Here is a 6,744-nt window from a genome sequence, read left to right on the forward strand (position 1 = left end):
GGGCATGCTACGCTCTTAATATTGGTGTATATATGGTTATGAATAGTCAACTTGTGGCTATCTTAATCCTTAATTAAGTCATGTTATCATTATTATATTATTATTTAGGTAGGTAGGTCAGCCTAGGTGTTATGTAGGGTTGTGTCTATTCAACCTAAGCATAATTAGGTATATATAGGAGGTTGTGAGTCTTATTTCGACATCATATTATGAAGTGTGAACTCTCACTGGAGGTATTTGGAGGTTTCCCCCTCGAAGTGGTTCTATTACTCTTAGTTATTATCAAGTATTTATATAATATTTCATATTATTTATTCTATTGTGCAAGTTATTTCATTATAGTCACTTCCTCATGATGTACACAAGGGGTAGGCCCATTAAAATCATTGTAACTTACAAGGACTTTTAAACTTCTCTAAAAATCAATCATTTAGGATCCTCAACCAAAGTTGTCTTTGATGAAGTTTCATACTCCCTTTGAATTTGATATAATCAATATTTTCAAATATCAATCGAAACCTATTCCTCTATCCCCTGCTTCAGACGAATGTGTTAGACTCCCTTTGAATCTGATATCAATCCTCCTTCTCCTGCAAGAACATTCTTGGAGGAAAATATCAAGGCACATAGCTCTTATGGTATGTATTAAAATTAAGAAATAATACTAATATCATTCCAATAAAATAATACTAAAGATAATAAAAAATACTTATATCTCTCCTTATTTGTACATCAACATCCATGATGCAATCTTTCATACTTTTTAGTTCCTCCTCTTGATACTAATATCCATACTTCCTATCAAGTTATAATTCTAAACTCTATATATCTTTTATATTTAGCACGCTTCCACTCACATGTCTCATTTTCATATTTTCTTTATATTCTATTTTATATCTATCTATATATACACACATCATATTAAAAATTTGATTATATAAATTCCTTTGTCATGTGTACTATTCTATTCTCCCTCCTTGTACTCAAGTACTTAATAGAGATTTACTCATTTGTCTATATTTCATTATTACCCACAACGTATTAGTTACTTCTACAATAATTGAGTTGTCATTATCTAGTCAGATTACTTTAGACTATGAACCCTGCTTCCTTTCCCATATGCTAGGTATATTCGTGCATACATTGAACTCCCATAATTTCTCAATTGTTTATTGCCAACCTTAATTGAGTGCTCTTTCTAAATAGTTAACTCACCTTTGTTCTATTGAAATAGTAACCAAGCTTCAAATGGTCAATGGTATTGTGCTTGAGAAATCTACATGTATAATCTCATTATTAAGCCTTGCTGACAGTATATACTTGTTGAAATGGTGTAACTTATATTAGATATTAGTCAATTGACATTTTTCACCTATGTTACTATTTTCTATTCTCCAATCAGTGCCTATTCTGCTCTCTGTTGATTAAAATGTAGTAGTTGTTGTATTGTTTATGCTTTACTTTGTTGATGCTTATCTTTCTTTAATGCATCTATTGCTATGTCAATTATTTAATTTTTGAAATTGATTAACTATTCTCTATGCCGCTTTTAGATCTTAGATAAAAATAGTCTCTTCTTGTATATTACTTCTCTTTTCTAGACATATCTGATGGGTGTTTTAACTGCTACTCACAACTGGTTTAGAAATGACAATATGAATTATATTTATGGCTAGTCTGGTCTTTATTTTGTTTATCCCACAATTCCTTCTAGTATACCTTATACTATTTACATCACTAAGATTGATTATTAAATGTAGGACCTCAAAATATGATCGTAGGTCTCTAACAGTTAATCACATGCCTTCTCCAAATGTTTGTAGCTTGGTAATTATGATCACAACTCCTTAACAATGCTCCAAATGCCCAATGGTTTCTGCTCCAAGCCCTCAAGCACACATCAATCGTAGACACAAACGAAGTCTAGGCCATAGGTTTGATCACCATAAATGTAGAATCAATTTTCTATGGATCACCAAAATATTTGTTATTTTCAATTATTCATTCCATTCATTAATCAGATAATTAATATAATAATAAATTTAATCATATATATATATATATATATATATATAATATAATATAATATAATATTAATTTTTGTCATATATCAATAAATTTAAATCTCAAATATAAAGAGCACATATATAATAGGTTTATCTGACTGAAGCTATCAAACATCAACATATCCTCAATCATTGAGTTATCTTGGACGAGTCACTCTAGACCTTGAACCCTCAACATGACCCATGCAGAACCTAAATATGCTCTCATGAAGAAAAAAAAATACTAGTCATACCTCCCAATAGGTATCATCCCATTAGCATCCTTGGCTTATACAAGCACTCACAATGTGGGCAAGACAGCACAATTATCTTATTAATGTTTAAATCCATTTGCAAAAGTTTATTAAGTTACTACTAATTACATCAACTTACAATAAGTTACCCTGACAACCACTTTGGGCCCTGACCCCCATTGAAAGCCACTCTTGTAGGACGTACCTAGACAACCTCCCCTAAGCTCATAAACCATAATTGTGTCTCATACCAAAAAATCAACGATAATCAAATTTATTTCCAAGACAAGTAACCCAAAAATGCATTGGTTCTCAAAATTCATGCCATCATAAATGCTCATAAACATAATTTTCCTTCTAAAATATAAATAATTCATAACATCTAGTAAAACAATCATCATAAAAGAAATCTCACAAGTCTTTGGGGCACATCCTGGTTGACCATCTAGACAACTAAAAACTCACCACAAAATAAACATCTCAAAATTATCAAAATCAACCATACACAAAAAAAATTTAAGTGTTTAATAATGTCCAACTTGACTAGGGATATGTTTACATAAATTTTTAGGCTAATATATTAATAATTTTTTAAATGCTAAATCTCTTTGTGCATAAAAATATCATGTAGTTGTTGAAAAAAATTATTCAATTGCATATTGTCATTGATGTTACAAAAATGTTACACTCTAACTGAGCACTGCTAGTAGTAACTGAGCTCAAAAGACTCCACTATCAGCTGAGTAGAAGTTTAGAAGAAGCCAAGTTCAGTGATCAAGTGCAAATTGAGCTAGGTTGGTCATTCAAGGATTTAAGTGTTAACTAAGTTAGGTTAGTTACCAAAGGGGTTTAGTGTAATCCAAGTTAGGTTGGTTACCAAGGAACTTAGTGGTAACCGAGTGACCCAATTTTAGTATCAATAGACCTATGACAAAACAATTTTGTTTTTTAGTTTTTAGTTTTTAGTTTTTTTTTTTTTTCTATGTAAGCTAACTTAGTTGATGGTAATTGTTTATTTGTAAAGGTATTCAAGCCAACTTGACATTGGGTTCATATATATGAAAGGTCAAGTTGTGAATTGAAGTATAGAAGTTGTGGAAGAAGATAAAATGCAAATAAAGAAGGATATCTGATTAAGAGAATAACATCCAAAGAGTTGCAAAGATTATTTTGATCAGGAAGGATCCAAAGGATAAGCCAGAAGAGCAATCTAAATCTACAAATTAGTTTCTTCATTAATCAAGTCAATCATTGTTACTCTCTAACAATTGTAGCAGTGAAGAAATCTCTTAACAAAATTAACTTAACAATCATTTTGTAAATCCTCTAACAAGTCCACTCCTAACAAGGTGATTCAAATCCTTTAATAGGGTCACACTTAACAATGTGTTTTTTAACCTTTTATAGGGCTAGCTCCTAATAGGGCTCACTTCAGAAGAGTGAAAAGTTGTAACTAGTTGCATTGGTGGTTTTCCCAAATTGGGTTTTCACATTAAATCTTGGTGTCTAATGGGTTCATGATATTTTCTTACTACTTTATCTTTCTGCAACTAAGTTACTAAAGTTTAATACACATTAAAATCTCAATATTTCTTTGTTAACTGAGTTACAGTGAATATCTAGTTCTAACTGAGTTTCACAAGTATTTGAGATAAAAAGAAGTTTGTATTGACATCTAAGGGATTTGGAATTGTTTTAGTGGTAATCCATTCACTCCTCCCCTCCTAGTTACTCCTCTTAAATTTCCAAAAATTGATATCAGAGATGATGGTGCTTGTAAAAAAGGTTTCAAGGACCTAAGCTAAAGATCAAGATGTCTTACAGAAGAGAGATACCTAAGCTTAATAGAGATAACTTTGAAACATGGAAAGAAATCATGAAGCTACATCTGGGAACCATTGGAGATACAAGTCTACACTTCTTAGAGAATCAATATGTGGCACCTCCAAAGCCTTTAACTATGGATCAAATGGTGGACATGAAGAATCACAAGACAATGATGATTGATATTGTTTCCTCTCTCAAATATTTTTAATTTGATGGAGGTGAAGACTTCCCTAATGCCTTTGATATGTGGAACAAGCTACAAAAGATCTATGGAGGAGATAACAAAATGAGGAGAGCCAAAGAAAAAAGTTTAAGAGGCCAATTTGATCAAATGAGAATTAAAGAAGATGAAAACATTGTAAAATACAGTGAAAGAAGAATAAAAAGATAGGTATCTACACTTGGTACACCTCAACATGATGACATAGAAGAAATAAGGTATATATCCATCATAGATTATGCAAGAACATCGATGATAGAGAAAAATGTTGCATCCAAATACTGGAAAGAAGTAATCAACACAATAGTTCATACCTTGAACCAAGTTCAACTAAAGAAATGTACAAACCAAACACCTTATAAATTATGGTATGGCTACAAACCTAATGTCTCTTATTTGAAAGTATTTGGAAGTAAGTGTTTTATCTCAAAAGAGACAAGGAAAGAAAAATTTGATGCAAAAAGTGATGAAAGCATATACCTAGGGTATTCCAACAAGAGCGAAGCATATAAATATTTGAATCTTGTTACTTACAAGGTTATAGAAAGTGTACATGTAAAAATTGACAAGTTTGCAAAAAATAGTGAAGAACAAAGCAACAAGGAACCTGAAGACTACATAAAATTTGTTTACCTTGAGTCTGATACTTTACCAAATGTACAAACAAATGTGATAGGGTAATAACAGATAGCATCACTCCAATAGTCAACACCACCCAAGTCACCTAAGTTTGCAGTTCAACCCAAGTTGTAGCCAGAGCAACCTGAGTTGGAGACAATTCAAACTGAGTCCCAGAAAGAGGAACTTGAGTCACAGACTATGGGAACCAAGTCTTAGACAGGGGAAAAAAAGAAAATTTTAGAGTTTCACAGAACCTTTGAGCATGGTGAACCATGTGAAACAAGTCTAGAATCTAAAAGAAAGGAACTTGTACTTGCTAGATATGTCAGAAGGCATCATACACCCAAACAAATAAATGGAGATTAGAAAAAAGGCACAATGACAAGGAACAAATTAAAAGGTACATGTGTACTCACTGAATTTAAACCTAGAACTATTAAAGATGCATTTAATAATGAAAGTTGGATAGAGACAATGAATGAAGAGATTGAGTGAATTGAAAAGAACAATACTTGGACTCTTGTTCCTAGACCCACGGACAAAAATGTAATTGGAAAAAAGTCGGTATCTAGAAACAAATTGAATGAAAGTGGCAAAGTATCAAGGAATAAGGCAAGGCAAGTTGGTGCAGGAGCACCCATATAAAGTTATTTTGGACGTGATTTCTGCATGAGCCAACTTGAGGAATTCATCCTGATTTCGTCATTAGGATAAGATATTTTCTTGGGATTTGTTCAGACCATTGTGAGGTCATTCTTCCCTATTCTATATCGATCTAGAATTTTCTATAAACCCTATTGGTAGGAAGTCTCTTTGGGTTAGTTTTTCTTTTTTTGTAATAATCTAAAATGTTCCGTAGACCATCCTAGCAAGTATAAATAGAGTTTTTAGGTTTAGGTTTAGGTCAGGTTTTTGGATACGAAGTTATGGGGAGAAGAAATTTGTAGGAGAGAAAGTGTATATATTGTTCATTTGATTAATCAATTAGAAGAACATTATTATTTATCTCTTTCTGGTGCTAGTTCCTTTTGTTTTTGCTTCCGTTGAGTTTATCTTTGCATCATTTTTGGTATTAGAGCTTGGGGAAAGCTCCTAAAGCAATTGGATTTTATGTCTGGATCAGAGGCATAAACTAAAACATCAAACATGGTCACCAATGCTAAACTAGAAAAGAAGATGCAAGAACGTGAGAAAACCAATAAGTGGTTATTGGATGAATTTGAGAAGCTAAAGGGCCAGATGGAAAAGAGAGCAGAGGTTTCCTCAGAGAAAAAGGAAGAAGGGGAAGAAGAGGATACCCCTAAGTAGGAGGTGGTTAACTTACTTGTAGACCAAAGATACTTCATAGAAGCCCTTGAAAGAGTTGGCAAGAAGGATGCCAAAAATGACCTACCCATTTTCTCGGGAAAGATGGATGTTGATGCTATTGCGGATTGGATAGAAGCCTTAAACAACCATTTTGAATGTGAAAGTATAGTAGAAAAGGACAAGGTAAAAATTTCCAAGTCAAAGTTTAAGGGACCAACCCTCACTTGGTGGAATTTTACCCAAGGAGAAAGGGTCAAAGAAGGTAAGAACATGATAACTTCATGGGAAAGGATGTGTGCCAAGGTGAGAGAAACATACTTACCTAAGGATTATAAAATCCAACTTCATCGAAGGAGACAAAGTTTAAGACAAAAGGAGCTAGATGTAACAACCTATGCTAAAGAATTAAAAAATTAAGCCTAAGGGCAAAGCAGAGTGAATGTGAAAGTGTAAAAATTGCTAGATATCT

The sequence above is a fragment of the Cupressus sempervirens genome, chromosome 11 (genome assembly GCF_028749045.1).
Source record: "Cupressus sempervirens isolate cs-2001-9-10 chromosome 11, ASM2874904v1, whole genome shotgun sequence".
NCBI classification, from domain to species: Eukaryota; Viridiplantae; Streptophyta; class Pinopsida; order Cupressales; family Cupressaceae; genus Cupressus; species Cupressus sempervirens.